We start from the raw sequence: 18,386 nt of genomic DNA, 5'->3' as shown, positions 1-18,386 counted from the left end.
CTGTGTATTCAATGGGAATCGGGATACATACGTTTCAACGTTACTAGAAACGTAAAAACCAACGGAAAAAACTCTTTTTGTAGTAACTTTTATTGGTGTTTAGTACAAAATGAGGGACACGTGACGTTTTATAAAATCTTTACTTTGCAAGGTTTTGCAGCACAATTAATATTGTTTTTATACAACCATGTCTCAGCGGTGATTTCAGGTAGTGCGTCCCGACGTAGGCGCATCTTAACTACAGGGGTATTTCGCGGCGCGTCCGCTTGGGAGACGGAGGTGGCACCCTAGAAACTTCTTTCACCGTATCTGTTTCGGCTCCGAAATGGCCATTTAAAGCCAAAATAGATGTCGCGCGCAGTTCCTCGAGTGGCCGCTGCGGGAGAAATGGCGGCGTTGTGATCGCCATTAGCTCGGTTCTTGAGTACGAATCGGTGCCACTATTTCAGAGTAGTCATTTATGAGAGTTTGCCAACTGAGTGGTTCTAGTAACGTTAGTGCGTTTCGAAGCACGGCGTTTAGATGGCGCTTCAGCTGTGCTCTTTGGAACGCACAGTTATGAAACGAAAATCTAGATGGCGTTTCGAACGGCGGCAGGCGGATTGAAGTGAGTGAGGGGGGATACCCCCTTCCGCAGGAGTTCCGCAACTGGGGTAATCTAGTAACGTTGGCTATATGGTTTTACCGTGTATTCCAGCACTCTTGTGACGTCATGTCTGCGGTGATACGGCTGATGATCAGTGTTGCAATCCCTTTAGCAGATAGTTTCGGTTTTACCGTAGACGTCGGAAACCAAACTTTGAGCCGTGATATTTATAAAACGACTCACAATATTAGTAAAAAATTATACCGTGTAATTTAGGGACACTGCTTTAGCTGAAAACAGTCGCAATCCCAAATTCAAAAAATATTGACCGGAATTTCCCTTTAATGCGCTTATAATTTTTATATACAAACTTGAGGTAGCGGGCATCCCAGTATCTGTTTTTTTTTTGTGTGTTTTTTTCTTCAAATGGTTGGAAGCGTAAAGTGCAAAGGAGCATCGCAGCCAGGTGTGTGAAAGTGCCTTATGAATGCGCACTACGGTGGTTTCAATCACTGTACTGTCTAGATATATTGGAATACGCGAACAACGGAGCGCGTGGCTTTTAGTAAATTCTGCACTTCTTGGCACCAGGTCAGCGAAGGTCGCGCATGCTCAAAAATATCAGGGATACGAGGATTCGTGTCCAACACTGATATTCCTTGACCATCGCTCGGTGTGTCAGCGCTTCGACTAGGCGCGCAGTTGCGCTGGGGTCCCGCTCGCGCCCCCACTATCTCAGCTCGTGGCTTCGTGCGTGCGTGGCACTCGAACGCACACAGGTACTCAGCGACGAGCTGAGAGAGTGGCTGCGCGAACAACCCTCTAAAGTCCCACTATACTGAAAGTAGCGCCATTCATTGATGCGCCAAAACACTCTTACTTTATATAACAATCCTCCACCTCTAAAAAGTTCCCCTTTCCCCTACCACTGATTGGCCGCTCGTCCGTCCGGTTTTGGTTCGCCACTTCATCATCATCATTATTAGGCCTTGAGGGCCCTTACGGGTAATACTGAAGGGGTTAGGGATTCATTGAAACAATGTAAGGTAAAGGGTTATCAAAACAGAAATTAGCAATCAAACAGACGTATAAATAATAAAATAAACGACCGCCATGCATAAGCATACATACAACTTTGCCGGCCACCCGTCGAAGCTTTTTTTTATTGGTAGAGCGTATGTCGCGTGTTTTCATTTAAAAGCGTCATCGACTGCCGCTACGACATGGCATTATTAAATAACGCGTGTTTACAAAACGCTCATTTATGTTTCTTTTTTTCTTTCGTCGTCATTATTTCGGTGTGTAAGGGCAGAAACAGAAAGGCACAAGCCGTGATAGTATCTGCTCTTTTAAACGAACGAGTGAGCGACTCGGAAACTGCGGTGTGCTTTGCTTCGTTCACAGCGTAGAGATTACGCCTTCGCATTCTATAACAAAAACGTGTGCGCGCTTATCGACTTCGCTCCAATGTCTGCTGGAAAGGAAGTAAGATTAGGCCAATCTGTCTCACAGTTCACTTTTATTGTACGAACGTTTATAAAGCGGAATATTGCATCTGATCTCTAACCGAAAGATCCGAGCAGACACACCACCGAAGCGTCGTCGAAACTCGCGTGTCATCTCCAGACGTAAAGCAATAAAAAAAACATTCCCTGCAGCCAAGACGTACCAGGGACACCACCGATTCATATCCTAGCAAAAACTCAAAAGCTGCTACTCAAAATCGTGCAGAAAACACCGACCTACCAAGAGTTTGCCAGCAGTCACTTGTGGCGGCAATCGACGGAAGGGAAGCCAGAAGGCGCTAGCGTCAAGATAAGAGAGGGCGAGACTCGCGGAGAGAAGGAAAGAACGAGAGATTCCTGAGGCAAAAAAGGCTTGGTGCTACTTCAACGCTACTTTCACTATAGAGGGGCTTTACAGCCCCCAGCGCAGGGACGCGTCGAGCCAAATCAAGAAATGTCAGAGTTGTGCATAAATACGCGTACCCCTGGTCATACTACACACGCGCAACCTTCGCTAACCCGTCACCAGGCTGCGAGCATGCACCGAAAGCCACGCGCTCAATTGTTCGTATTTCAGTGTATGTTGATATTACTCGTAACGCCCCATGCATTTTTGTTCTTTTCAGTGGGCTGTAGCTTTCACTGTATGGCATGTCACTCTGTAAGGGATTATGGTTATGAGACCCGTTGGAGAATGTCAAACCACCGCACACGTGCTGCCAATAGAGAACAAATATTTGAATGAATCTCGTTAAGACCAAAGCTCGGGCTAGCCGGCCCACTCAAAAGTCGACCACGAGGTGGAAACCACACTCTGTTCTTTGCTTTTCGAGTCGTCTTTTCTGTGCTCGCGAATCGTTATTTGTAGAACAGTATTTAAAAGATACGAATCTCGAATACTCTGTTTAACTAAAGTCTGACAGCAGACGACGCTGCGATTCGATGGACCCAATAAAGCAGGTCAAAAAGTGCACCGTCACGACGCTAGTCCGCCCTTGTGCGCTAAAAAGGAAAGCAGGAGCGGTTTAGTGATGGTTTATTTGGTGACAGTAAACGCACGAAGGCAATGAGCGCCGTGACGATGCACTTTTGGCGCTGTTCGAGTGGCACCATCAGATCGTAGCGTACGTCCAGGGGCTCTAATCTGGACACTTGGCGAAAAAGTCGGCGAGAAATCCTGCGGCTGTGATTGGCCGGCGCCAAGGTCAAGTGCGGCGTTGGCCAATCACGCCCGCCAGATTTCTCGTCGAGTTTCTCGCCAAGTGTCCAGATTAGGGCCCCAGCTGATGGAACTCAAAAGTGACACGGAACGTAGATTTGGTTTAGTCATCCTCAAACTATACATATTTCCAGGGCTTATCATCCGGGCGAGCAATGCTGAGTCACTGAGCTGTAGAGGCATGCGCAGCGTCTGATATACCGCACAAGAGATTAACAGCGCATGCCCAGAAGGGGTTCTACAGCCCAGCAGACGAAGATGGCAGCGTGCCGACTATACTCCGAGAAAACTTTTCTTGGCGATGCAGTGGAAGGTACAGGCCTGCGTTTCCTCTCCCATTTTGAGTGCGCGCGGGCTCTCCTCCTTTCCCCGGGAATGGAAAGAAGAGGAGAGCCCGCGCACAGCTTTGCTGCGCTCAAAATGAGAGAGGGAACGCGTGCCTGTACTATCGGGGAAAAATGAAATGCGAACAGAGGAGCGCGTGGCTCGCAGTACATGGTGCGCCGCCTGGAAGTGAGCCTAGGAGCGAGGGTGCGTGGCCTACTGCGACGTGTTCACGCCCCTCCCTCTGCGTTCCCCAAGCTTCAGCAGTACGCCTCTTAGTGCGCTGAGAGCTATCACCGCTATCTTTGCTGGCTCAGCACGTGCGGTGCAAAGAAGCTCGCCGCACTCGCCGAGCAGGCAAAGATAGCGGTGACAGCTTTCAGCGCACCGAGAGGCGCACTGCCGAAGCTGGGGGAGCGCCAATCAAAAGGCGTGAACACGTCGAAGTAGGCCATGCACCCTCGCCCCTCGGTTCACTTCCAGGCGGCGCAGCCTGTACCGCGAGCCACGCGCTCCTCTGTTCGCATTTCATTTTTCCCGGATAGTACCTTCCACTGCATTGCCAAGAAAAGTTGTCGCGGAGTATCATAGAAGGTCGGAACCACCGCACAATGGCGGAACAACCGACATCGTGGAAGGTGCGAGTCGTTCCCTGAGATGACAAACGTCGTAGCGCGGCCAAGGATAGGAGCCGACGAGTCTATTAAAACAGCGTTGGAAGCGCAACGTCATTGCGATCGTCACCTTTTTTTTTTTTCTTGGTGGGCTTTTTATTAGTTCATTATACGCAAAAAAAAGAAGGCGAAGTGCGCCGTTACTTTGCGTTTGAAGTCCGCTATTTTGCGGGGATTGAAAAAAAAAAGTGAAAGCCGTTTACCACTCCCTGTAACGCCGAATTGGAGCGTAGCTCTTGAGGAGGAGGAGGGAAGTGTACTGAGGGCCACGGTTTCTCGGGGGTTACGTGACATAGGGGAAAGGGTCACACATGACCCCCCCCCCCCCCCCCGAGGTCACGTGACCTCGGAAGGGGGTCACGTGAACTCGGGAAGGGGTCACGTGACCCCCCAGGTCACGTGACCAATATTTCCCCGCTAGAATTTTTCCACTAGGTTTAGCGGGGAAATTTTTTCCGCTGGATTTAGCGGAGAATTTTTTTCCGCTAGATTTAGCGGGGAAATTTTTCCGCTAGATGTAGCGGGGAAATTTTTCGGCTAGATTTAGCGGCGAAATTTTTCCGCTAGATTTAGCGGGAAATTTTTCCGCTAGATTTAGCGGGGAAATTTTTTCGCTAGATTTAGCGGGGAAAAATTTTCGCTAGAATTAGCGGGGAAGTTTTTCCGCTAGATTTAGCGGAGAAATTTTTTCCGCTAGATTTAGCGGGGAAAATTTTCCGCTAGATCTAGCGGGGAAGTTTTTCCGCTAGATTTAGCGGGGAAATTTTTCCGCTAGAATTAGCGGGGAAAATTTCGCTAGATTTAGCGGGGAAATTTTTCCGCTAGATTTAGCGGGGAAATTTTTCCGCTAAATTTAGCGGGAAAATTTTTTCCGCTAAATTTAGCGGGGAAATTTTTCCGCTAGATTTAGCGGGGAAAATTTTCCGCTAGATCTAGCGGGGAAGTTTTTTCGCTAGATTTAGCGGGGAAATTTTTCCGCTAGATTTAGCGGGGAAATTTACCCATAGTGCACCGCGCGGTTACGCCGACGCCGACGGCGACGCCGACGGCGACGGCGACGCCGCTCAAGCCGGGAATGGGCGCCTAAGAGCTGCGCTCTAAAACTGCTAACAGAAGGCCGTATATATGTCGAAAAGGGGTCCATCGTGATTCACATTTTGTTGCTTCGTACGAAATAATATTTCTACGGGGACACGGGCGACGCGAGATGCAAGTGTCACCTGCGAATACAGTGTTCCCCGACCACGACAAATAATTCTCAGTCACTCAGCAACTCTTTTGATCATTTTTAAGCCTCGTTGTTATTGTAGAATTGTATTTTATCGTTATTACTGCATCCTTCTATATTAAAAAAACTATTGTCAGGGGACATCGCGGTGGTGCAATAAATTATCGCACTATCAACATCGGCACAAGCACCCTCGGAAAATTATGTTATTTCTGTTATTTGAGATTGCAATCACGCACGCTGAAGAATGCGTAGGCAGCCAGCTGCAACAGCCTTCGTGTATACTTGCGTGAGAAATATTAGATGCCAATGATTGCTTGTTATTCTACCTCGAACACTTACCTTGCACCTTTTGATTCCTCATGCTTTATTATTTATTATCTTCTCGCATATTTTAGAGCGCAGCTCTTAAGCGCCCGTTTCCGGCTTGAGCGGCGTCGCCGTCGGCGTCCTCGTCGCCGTCGCCGTCGCCGTCGCCGTCGGCGTAACCGCGCGGTGCATTATGGGTAAATTTCCCCGCCAAATCTAGCGGGAAAATTTCCCCGCGAAATCTAGCGGAAAAATTTCCCAACTAGATCTAGCAGAAAAATCTCCCCGCTAAATCCGGCGGAAAAATTTCCCCGCCAAATCTAGCGGGAAAGTTTCCCCGCTAAATCTAGCGGAAAATTTTCGCCGCAAAATCTAGCGCAAAAGTTTCCCCCTAAATCTAGCGGAAAATTTCCCCGCTAAATTTAGCGGAAAGCTAAATCTAGCGGAAAAATTTCCCCACCAGATCCAGGGGAAAAGTTTCCCCGCTGAATCTACTGGAAAACTTTTTCCGCTAAATTTAGCGGAAAAACTTATCCCGCTAGATTTAGCGCAAAAATTTCCCCGTTAGATCTAGCGGCAAAATTTCCCCGCTAAATCTAGTGTAAAAATTTCCCTGCTAAATCTAGTGGAGAAATTTTGGTCACGTGACCTGGGGGGTCACACGTGACCTGAGGAGTCACGTGACCCCTCCGCCGAGGTCACGTGACACCCCAGGTCACGTGACCCCCTCCCGAGGTCACGTGACCTCGGGGGACGCGTGACTCCCCCTCCACGTGGACCCCCTCCCCCGAGGTGACGTGACCCCAACAAGGTCACGTGCCCTCGGGGGGTCACGTGACCCTTTCCTCTATGTCACGTGACCCCCCGAGAAACCATGGCCCTCAGTACCCTTCCTCCTCCTCAAGAGCTGCGCTCCAATTCGGCGTTATGGTACGTTCGTTTACAACTGAAAAGAAATCCGCTGCCGCGGGAGCGGATCCGCTCCCGGCGGCGGCGGCGACGAGCTGGTTGTGTTTACATCTATTTCCTTCGAGCAGTGGCGGCAGCGCCGGCTGCGGCAGCGGTTCCCGTAACATCTCGTCAAATATGACGAGAAGGCGCGAGATTTCCCGACTCAGCTCTCTCTCCCGGGCGTTGCTACTCCCGGAAGAACGCGTACTCGTGACGTAGGCAGCGTCGCGCCGCGCAAGAATGTCACTTCCGGTCAGCGAAACGCCTCGTTCGGTGGCACAAATAGGTCCTGGACCAAAACGGCTCGCCGCCGCGCTTTCCGCCCAGCGTTTCGCCCCAGCGGCAAAAGCTGGGCGGATTCGCTGGCGGATCCGCAAGTGTAAACGTACCATTACAGGGAGTGGTAAACGGCTTTCACTTTTTTTGATCAAAAAGTTTCATATAATAATTTTTGAAATTTTGTTTGTTATTTTGTTTGTGAAAACAGTCTTGATTATTTCATAAATTAGCTGGATGCGTACATAATCAACTTGTCAAATCACAACTAAAGCAGCGTACGCTTTTTCTCGCGGGAAGTTCTTATTTCTAGATTCGTGTGCGACGATTGATAAAAGTCGTTGATTTATTTTTGAGCTCGCATATAATGATATTCCCGCATGGTTCCTCGCGACAGCGTGTGGTTAAAAAAAAATGAAAGCCGCTTACAACTCCCTGTAACGCCGAATTAGAGCGCAGCTCTTGAGGAGGAGGAGGCAAGGGCACTGGGGGGGGGGCTTAAACTAACCAGGGGGGGGTCACGTGACCTTGGTGGTCACGTGACCCCCAATGCCGATGTCATCACTGACGTCACTGATGACGTCATCAGTGACGATGACGATGCGGGTACCGATGACGTCATTAGTGACGTCACTGATGACTTCACCAGTGATGATGACGATGGCGATGCGAATGTCGGTGACGTCATCAGTGACGTCGCTGATGACATCATCAGTGATGATGACGATGACGGTGCGGATGCCTGTGACGACATCAGTGATGTCACTGATGACGTCATCAGTGATGATGACGATGACAATGCGGATGTCGGTAACGTCATCAGTGATGATGACGATGACGATGCGGATGCCGGTGACGTCATCAGTGATGATGACGATGATGATGTGGATGCCGGTGACGTCATCAGTGATGATGACGATGACGATGTGGATGCCGGTGACGTCATCAGTGATGATGACGATGCGGATGCCGGTGACGTCATCAGTGATGATGACGATGACGATGCGGATGCCGGTGACGTCATCAGTGCTGATGACGATGACGATGCGGATGCCGGTGACGTCATCAGTGATGATGACGATGACGATGTGGATGCCGGTGACGTCATCAGTGATGATGACGATGACGATGCGGATGCCGGTGACGTCATCAGTGATGATGACGATGACGATGTGGATGCCGGTGACGTCATCAGTGATGATGACGATGACGATGTGGATGCCGGTGACGTCATCAGTGACGATGACGTCATCGGGGGGTCACGCGACATCGGCGGGGGTCACGTGACCTCGAGGAGGGGCTCACGTGACCTCAGGGGAATCACGTGACCGGGGGGTCACGTGACCTCGGGGGGTCACGTGACCCCCATGAGGTCACGTGACCCCGGTGGGGGGCTCGCGCGGTGCATTATGGGACATTTCCCATGATGCACCGTGCGGTTACGCCGACGGCGACGCCGCTCAAGCCGGAAACGGGCCCCTGAGAGCTGCGCTCTAAAAACAAGATAACAACGTGTTTTATTCGTCCTTTAGTACAATGCACAAAACAAGAAGATGAGAGATAGTTCGAGAAAAATATTAAAATATTGAGGGAATGGAAAAGAGGAGAGCACGTGGTAATGTCAGAGCACTGAGCACTGATTGCGAGTATTAGTGGGCAGATGTAGAGGCTAGCTTCTTTGTCTTTACCCACCATCTTTCTCCAAACAAAGCGAACAACAGCGTCGTCTGTTTCTCGCGCAGAGTTTCGCGTTCGAACGCCGGAAGCCGCTGTTCAGCGTTATAGCACGTTCTAACAGTAAGTAGAGACAAATACAGCTAGCTCCTGCGTCTACCCACCAATGTAGCGGCGTGAGCACCCCATTTGCATTCACACTCACTCCATTCCTGTTTGTGCAGAGCGCGAAAAGTAGCTATCTTGCTCGAATACCTGGACAACAGCACTGCTAGTATGCTCCGTGCACCGCGGCAAGGACAGAAACCCTGTGACAAAGCCTCTGCTTCACTGGGGGCGCCACTTTCATCCGCGAAGTATGAGCTCTACAAGCATTCAAGCCGTCAGTCACCTTAAGTGCAATTTTTTTTTTTTCAATAGCAACATTGACCGGACGGTAGCGTTGCGACACCAGGCTCTCGGCCCTGCCTCAATATTGACACGACTCGAAAAAGAAGCGAGCCCATCCAATTCCCACTTAATTTCGAGAAAAAAACATCTAATGCGATGCCCACTTTATTTATTCCAGCACTGCCGCCGCTCCATTCTCTTTCTATTCCGGGGTGAAGGGAGTGCCGAATGATTCTGAAATCATTCCGGAGTTGTAACTCCCCAGCACTGCTTCCCACTAATCCTTCCAATAAAAGCTCCGCGTTCTGTTGTTCGATGCGGCCTCATCTCCTCATCATTTCCAATTTCTTCCTGTATGCGATACTAGTTAATCTCACTGAATCGTGATTGCGCGAAAAGAAGAAGAGAAAATAGAGGCACTTTCCTTCCCCCCACCAAAGGGGGCTGGTAGATTCGCAGACTGAGGGAAAGTGTTATTAAAAACCTTTTGTTTGTCGTTTGTCAACTTCGGCCGTAATTATGAGGACAATCTTCTGGATTGCGTCCGGGATGAAGGTTCGCGGAAACGGATGCATCGAGGCTACGCCTGGTAGTAATGAGAGTTTTGCTTGACGCCCAGGCAGCGGCATGCCGCCAGCATGCCAGTCTAGCACTTGCAGCTTTGAAGTCTGCCGCCGTAAGAGGGGAGGGGGGGGGGGTGAGCGGGGGCGGGCAATGCAAAAACGTATTTGGTCGCTTCCCTGATGAACGGATGGACGGCGCAACGCACTTAATCTCTCACAGTGATTATGAAACTTTATCATCGAAAACAAAACAAGTTGTTTGGCCGCGTTTGTATCGCCAGTCTGCGAAGGTTGAACACAGACTACGAAATTGCTCGCGTTGTATCGCCAGTCTGCGAACGTTGGTCTAATAACGTAATCTCGGCCGCGCTCGCCAATTACGAAGCGCTGGGGCGACGAAGATCACTAGAGGGGGAAGCTAATAAAAATATGTTAAGCTCCTTCTTTTTTAATTAACACGTTCAAGTTGGAAAGAGTTCTGCGCTTCGCGTGATTGCTGGTGGCTCAAATTGTAGTTTGCCAAAAGATGAGGTGCTCAGCAGAGATAGAGAAATATTGACGTGACGCCAAAGGTCGTCTACAAAGGACGCCGAAGGACGTCTACAAAGTGGGGTAATCTTGGGAGCGGCCCTGTCAAGTGGAGATTGCTACAATAAAACAGGACTTTTACCAATAATCAAAACCGGTTTCGCATAATGTTTAAGCATAGACCAAACATACTTTCTTTTATAGCGTAATTCCTTTTGTCTCGTCCTACCACATTTATTCTTGCTGCAAAAATGTTTACTCTTTTGATAGCGTGTGCAAATGGTCCTCCCCAACAAACCATACTATTTTTTTTTTTTTTTTTTTACAAATGCCATTCGAAAAGAAAGGCGAGAAGAGTTTCGCTTTAGAGAGCATTCATATACAGTTTATTATGGTTATTTATTTAATATATCTCGGAAGACGCTATAAATTGAATACTACACTTAAGGCTTCATTGGTTTCAATCTCGTCAGATAACGAGTTTCATTCATGATTTTGCTTCAGTGCTTATATATAAAAGCACCCCTCCAGCTTTAGGGGCGAATTCGCCATCTCAGCGAATTGGCATTTTCCGGATTTGGAGCTTCCTCTCATTTGGCCTCATAGCGTTCCCCTCTTCGTCCAAGGCTGGATTATGATAGCCTAGTGAGACCTCGATTTACGTAGTTTCGGTATTATTATAAATCTGGGAATAAGTGTTGCGGCCAATTTTGTCAGTAATGCATAGAAAGGTATGTGCTCCGCAACCTTCAAGAGAGGAAAAGAACGCATACATTTTTGTGGGATTTCAGAATTTTCGTTTGTTTCTGTGTAGAGTGCGGTTCGACTAGAACCGCACACTCCATTGTGCTCAATACAAATACTGTCTATTTATGAAGGTTCAGATACCTTTTTTTCTAAGTGTGGTTTTTACTATGCCGGTTAGTTTTTGTCTTCCTCAATTCTGAATATACTTTTGACAATATGCTTCCAATTAGCGTTCGCGTTTGAAAGCCAAATATCTCGTCTTCCTGACCGTGGTAAATCGTGTACGTGAAGGGGTGCTTAACTGCAAGCTGGCTTCGGCGCAACCTACTTGGTGGTAAGGAAAAGACTACTTTGGGAACGTGGGTATCGAATTTGGTTGAGCTGCAAAATAGAATACGGCGTTATCGTAGAACGTAAGGTGAACCACTATTTCCTGATATTCTATAACAAGTTTGTAACAAATTTATATTTGGCCGATCAAAATCGAGTCACTTTGCTCTTTACAGGTGACGGTCCAATACCTGCAAATCTTTTAAATAAAAGTTAGTGTGACTTAGTTTTAGACGTTTAAAATTTCCCTACCCTTAACAAACTTTACCTATACAGGTATAGGTACGATGTATCGTCTTTGTGTTTAGGTTCCTCTTAAATATAGGTATTATTGCGTGGCTTCAAAATTGGATGTTACATGGGCTGTACCATACGTTAAGCTTTAAGGTGCATTTTAGATACGGTTGATGCCCGGTGATAAAGTAAATTTGTTTAATTTCTGGCACGCAATTTTATGCAAAACATGAAAACGTTTTTTTTTTAATGTTAGCCAGTGAAGGGTGTTTCTTTAATTTCATTGTGAGTTCTCAGTATAAAAAATATGTTTATGAAAGTTAAACCTCTCTATGTTCTACAGAGCTCTACTGAAATATCAAACGCTGTGTATACGTTTGACCAAAGTCTAAAAAAAATATTAAAAGAAATACTATAAAAAATTCTTCAATCTATCCTCACTGATCGCTTCAAGATCAAAATGAAAAGAAAATTTTAATATCTGAAAATGACTAATAATTGCCTAGAATATTTGCCTCATGTAAAGCTTTCCAACTGAAGATTTCTTCCTCGCGAAAACTCCCGAGACGCGTAAAAATAATTAATAATTTACCCGGTCTCGGGATTTACTTACTATCAAATTAATTGACCAGGTAGCCTGCGTATTTTCACTGCCTTTGTGAAGATTGTTTTCCGTCATCTAAATATGTTAAAAGAGTTTATGGAAGTCAGAAAACTAAATTTGTATCCGCGCAAATCAATGGCGAAGATATGCGGTCAAGATTCTGTCATACCGAAGCTATAGACGCTTTGCAGCAGCCGCGCATAAACGCTGCCATAACCGACCTTCATTCTTTCCTTCTTATTTTGATCATTTCGCATCATCATTACCACAGCTGGAGAAGTCATCGCCATTTTAGGTCGACTGTGCCCTTCTCCCCAGCACTGGCCTTCGTGGAGGCTCGTCAAAGCCAGCTTCAGTGGCTTGGTATCTCGGTAAGACAAGAAGTCAAAACAACGGCGGATGTAATCTGGCGCTCGTGCAAAACGTCAAAAAATAAACATACATTTTTTTTTTTACCGGACTTTTTTTTTTATTTGCGGAACTTTTGGTATGCGGGAGAACATCGCTTTGCTCTGTCCACACCACCGAAAGAAGCTCAGGCTTTAAACTTGATCGTCTATCATTACTGTTTTGCCTTTTGTATAATCTTTTACAATTTCAATATTGTAATGCCTCGCTGCTTTTTTTTTTTTTTTCGTCCCGCATGTCGGATTTGTTATCCGCGTGACTGGGGACGAGGGAATGCGGAAACAAGACTAGCGTCACACTTAAATTAAGAAACGCATGGCGTGGCGAGTCCAGAGCATCTCATTATCGCTTGGTAGCCAATGAGATTATAGAATTTGCCCAAAAAAAGGCCGAAAAAGCCAATCACCAAGCAACAAGCGTGAATTAACATAATGAGCCACGCCCTGAATTTTTTAAGCCGTCAGTGACTCTAACAGTAAAAAACTGTGGAGGGCTGCGTGCCTCAGAAAAGAGCAGGATGCGTGGCGCGACTCTTATACAGGGCGTGTCAAAAATATCTACACAATTTTGTCTGTATTTTTTTTTTTTTTTTATCGCAAAAATACACGATGCATTGCCGAGCGCTCATTTTCCGCCCAAATGAAGTGCTGGAGGTGCGAACCAGATGCCAACGTTTCAACACTAACTGTTATCTTATTAAAAAAAATAAGTGATTTTCTCAAATATTTGATGGGAAAATGGCGCTCAATTTCGGTAGTTTTCGGTAACTGGCGCCATAGAGCTCTATTTATTCCAGAACACTGTCGACCGCATTTTCGCGTTAAAAAATTCAGAAAATCACTTATAACATTTAAATTATAGAACAATTAGTGTTGAAGCATTGACATCTCGTTCTGACCCCTCTGGCTACGTTTAGGTGGAGAATGACCGTTCTGCAAGACGTAGTTTATTTTTGCGGTAGAAAAAAAGCCCCGCATATTTTTCTTTTTAATTTCTTTAGACATTTTGTAGATAACGCTACGCTGTCAGGGTGTCTCACGATGACTCGATATCCCCGTGCCCGCTGCGGGGATTGACGTAATTTCCGGGTCGCATCCCCGTTAATATTTTGAGTCTCGGTTTGTGTATCTCGGTCTCCTTGTGGACTAAAGTTTGAGAGATTTTCGCGGAACGGAATTTTGTTGCCTAAATTCCAACAGCGGCTATGACGTAATTTAAAGACGAGTTACGAGTCTTTGGTGAGATTATATTGAGTAAGGCGAATGTTTCGAAAGGTAATTAGTGGACGTTAGCCAATTGAATTGTTAATTATCCTTTTTATACTCGTAACTTGAGGGCCGCCGTTGACGATAATGTTATCCCGGAGGAATGGTTGGTTATATGAAGTTACCGTATTTTTTTATGTCTATTGCACTTTTCGGTGAAAAATACCTGCGTAGAAAATAAAAGCAGACGGACGAAAATCTCATAAAATGTGTTGAAAAGCCCCTAAATATTTTGACAGTTTGTTTGTGTCACGCGTGTTAAGAAATAAATTTTACGCGAAAACATTTGTATAGCAATATTGACGGGTAGATGTTTCTTTGAAATTCTGCGCGCAAAGCACATGACCTCACGGAATGGTCATTCGCTCAACGAGATGGTCATTTGCTCTTTCCACCTCAACGTGAAGGCGAAGCCGATCCCCCTTTCCACCACGCGCCCGAAATGGCGAGAGAGAACAAGTGGAATGAAGAAGACTACCGACTAAATTGCGTCTTACGCCGTCCATATTCATCTAGAAAATTTATTTTCGTTCGCGTAAAATTACTTTTTTTACACGCGTGTCCCAACCAGACTGTTAACTTTTTTTTCAGGGTGCTTTTAAGCTTCCAGCTTGTATGAACTGTGCCTATTCTTTAGTGAAAATATAAGGTGTAGTCGTTCCGCCGTGGAACTTTTAAGACTATACTCTTTCAATTTTGAAGCGAAAGGCGTTTTTAATGTAAATTGTTATAAAAGAAACGCAACTGATAAGACTCAATGTTGCCAAAAATTGCAATGTGGTTAGTTTTTTCTATCTCATCCGAGGGCACTGTTGGGTCGTAAGGTTTTATTTACTTTATCATTCAAGATGAAGTGTTTACTTTATATTGAATGAAACATTCAATAAGTTTGGTAGTGTATGTATGCTATAGTGCGTACGTAAGGAAGACAATTTAAGCTCGGAAGTTCTGTCTGCAATTAAAATTAAAATCTGCATATTGAAGATTTTGTAACATTTTGCGTTCAATATTTTGGGTCAGTGTGCCAACAAACAGATTAAAAGAGAAGTTTGTGAATTTTACTGGGAGAACTCAAGCCTGATTAACATGGTGCAAATTTTTTGCAATCTCACAGACTGCGGCATTGAGCGCTTCAGACTCTATCACCTCTTTTTGACACACGAGCGACATCAAAACTACGAAATCGCAAGCAAATTCGCACAATGTGAACCGGGCTTTAGTATGAAACATTGAGACATAAGTAAATGCGTAGGAGACAAATATTCCTCTCACTTAAAAAAATGTATAAAAATAAGATTAAATGAATGCACTCAATAATGGCCCATAATTTATCTGACTGAGCCAGATTTAAAATGTCTTTTTTTTTTTCTGGAGAGTGAAGGAAAAATCTCCGAATATACGGGACGAAGCGATCTCACAGGTCACGCTTTTCTCGCTTATCGCCCTGTCTTTGCGAATACTCTGGCGTCATTTAGGTGCAGAGGGATCGCAGATTTATAACTTACAATGGCTATCTTGACCATTTCTCTCGCTATATGCGCTCAAACCAGATACAAAGCAAAGAACTAAATACTGAAAGCACGCGCAGCGGTATTACGAACAAAAATTACCTAAGGGTCAACGTGATTTTGAATGCTCCAGATAAGTTTTAATTATGATTAAGCTTAAAAAATTGTCCTCCAGTTTACGTAGTGTGTACAGGCGTGAAAAAGGAGACGGGTGCAGTCAGGCGGTAAAGTGACTCAAGCTACACGGCTTGCATGTATAACAAAACTTTTACGAAGCTAGTTGAGTGACTAACAATCACGAAAGAGCTTAGAGAGTTGCAGGTCTCAAAAGAAACAAAGATTGACTTAAAAGATACAAACGGCCTTGATTGTTACAGATGGACCATGTATTTTAAGCGAATAAATATAGGAAAATTTGGGACTTACTTTTTGTTTTTTGGCGTTGAATGATCGGATAGACACAACTTCGTTATAAAACAATTATCATCGCTGCTGGCTCCTGCGTTGAACTTTAAAAATAATTTAAACATCTGCTTAGTCATTTATTTACTTTAACACTTATTTAGTCATTCTGATAATTTAGGTTCTTTTTGTCTCTAAAATGTCGGTGCTCTCATCCGTAGCATGATCTGATTCTACTCGTGTTTCGTTTGAGCCTGATTAAAAAGCTTTATTGTTACAATTGTTCCCAAAGTGGTTTCTTTTACCGCCAGTTATATACTACACCACAAACAGTAAACGTTCCCAGCCTTTGACCGATTCAACGAACGCTTTCGTTACCTGAACCGTTTTTTGTGACATTTGAAATTGGTACGACCTTCTCAGTAATTAGGTGTTAGTACTGATACCTCGCTACCTATGCATCAACAGAATAGTATATCAACTCTTTTTTCGAAATGTTCGCTGCGAAGCTAAAAGTTGTGTTCGAGCACAATAAAAGCAGAAGCGGCTCTAGTTAATTCCACCAGAACAAAACAACATTCTTAGTTATTTCCCCTGTTCCGAGGACTCAAATGAAATACTTTCGTGCCCCTGAATAATAAAGTCCGCAGGTCTATCAAGTTTTATCTGCTTCGTTCTGATAATAATGTATCTAAACGTAGTTTGAAACTGTACGCGTACATACGGGCACAGTGCGTAGTTTCAGGAAGTTAAGCTGCCGTCTCTAGAATATTTTTTGTTCTCTAAGAAAGGTATTCCTTCTTCGTATTTCCTTTACGGTCTCATAACTTTGTGAGTTTGATCGTACTTGACAAGGGCGGATTTAGCGACCTCCAAAACGTGCCACTTCACACAATCGATGTCATGCAAGTTTTCGATGGTGCCAAAATTAGATGCAGGGCCGATCGCGAAAGAGCGAAGTTGGGGTCTCAAGTTTGACACTTGCTCTTGGTGCCACTATAATTGGAAGCAGGAAAAAAGTGATCCGGAAGAGGCTGCTAGATTAAATTTCCCGAGTGAAACGGAAATGGTGCGCTTCGTTTCGGCGGCATCACGTAATTTTTTTTTTATGTTTATCACTTTTTGCTGTTATCGAACTGCCATGAGGGAATTTAGAACTTTGAAACTGCCTGCGGTTATTTGTAAATTGCTGTGAATATTCGTTGTTATTACGCCGGACATTCTGACATAAAAAAGAAATACCGCGAAGGCGCTGCAGTGTGCATATGAGGATTTTATTTCGTAACATTCTTAGACCCCATGATGTATTAAACTTCTAAAAAAAAGACGTAGACTTTTTTCTTTTTTCTATTGAAGCTCATTTAGAAACATAATTTTTGAAGCGGAGAAGTAACTACGCGGGCAGACATTACCCGCAATTTGCGTAAGTTAATCAATTGCATTTTTCTCCTTCTGAGTTGCAGTATATTATAAAAATTAAGTTCTATGTTTTCGACAAAAAAAAAATTCGAAAAAAAACTCGTCAGTACATTTATGTCTATTTGAATTTATCCCCAAAACCCAGAATTTCGAGGTCAAAACAAGAAAAGAAACAACAAAAAATACGTTCTTTAAAATAAGCTTCAAAAGAGCACAAGTCAGTGATCCTGAGGAGACGTTGCATCAGTTCCCTTGGAAATCTTGAACTATTCACAAAAGGGGTTTACCTTTTAGCTCGTCAAGTTTCCTTCAGAACAACGTGTCATGGTATAGCATTTTAGCATTTTAGTATCTTTGAAAGAATGACAACACAACACAAAGTCTCAAAAATTCAGACTTCGTGTTGTGTTGTCTATCGTTTCCACCCAGTCTCGGGGTTTTGTCTAAAATGTTAAGCCATCACCAGCTTGTTTGCGCCCTAACTTTTTGTGGGTCATGGTACCCGGACTTTATATATTTTGTTTTTGAATTCTTAAAAATTAGGTACACAGTACAATAAGCTAGGAACTTCACAGAATTGAGAATCTAACAAAAATTAACTCTGACAAACCCCGATGTTTCAGCGAAAAAAACACTTCGAAAGTCCCCCTTAGAATTTCACAAGAAATAAACTCCCAAAAACGCAGATTTCTATATATAAAGTACTCAATGAGGGGCTGAAGGTTTCTCTGCAGAAAAACGCTATACTTGCTAATTTACGTAGTTTTCTATGTTCAAAGGTTTCTACATCATAGATATTTTAAAAAGAGCACTAATGTTAAAACAAATTACGTGTTTCTATTTGAATATAACGTCACCCCTGCATCCGCAAGTATTAATCGAAACAAAGGAATTATTTGAAACTTCTATCTTGCCAACAAGCAAAGCGAAGGCACAAACTTTACTAATTCTTATGAAAAGGGACAACGTCGAAATTAGGGGTCGCAATTCGAATGGTGACATTAATTTCTAATACTCTGTTGTTGTTGTTATTTTCTTCTTTTTTTTTGTTAGAACACACCATGTTTTGGAGTTCAGTGCAGATACTAGCAAACAAAATTGTTTCGATTGACCTAGAACTCTTGAGTTGTACTTTGTTTTAAGCCGAAACCTTGAACTCACAAAACAAAGTATGTTTAAACAGTCCCTTTCGGCCCTGAATTTTTTATTTTGAGTGCAGATTTTTGTTAGTGTGTTTTATTA

At 44.6% G+C, this 18,386-nt stretch overlaps 1 protein-coding gene across 1 annotated transcript in view; it reads left to right on the top strand.

Moving 5' to 3' along the window:
• The window catches only part of LOC8043871 (dopamine D2-like receptor), a 1,482,298-nt gene that overhangs the window by 311,517 nt on the left and 1,152,395 nt on the right, over nt 1–18,386 (top strand). The gene's annotated exons all lie outside the window — the stretch shown is intronic.

The sequence above is a fragment of the Ixodes scapularis genome, unplaced genomic scaffold (genome assembly GCF_016920785.2).
Source record: "Ixodes scapularis isolate PalLabHiFi unplaced genomic scaffold, ASM1692078v2 PGA_scaffold0__279_contigs__length_252992795, whole genome shotgun sequence".
NCBI classification, from domain to species: domain Eukaryota; kingdom Metazoa; phylum Arthropoda; class Arachnida; order Ixodida; family Ixodidae; genus Ixodes; species Ixodes scapularis.
This window is presented reverse-complemented; position numbering and strand designations above follow the sequence as displayed.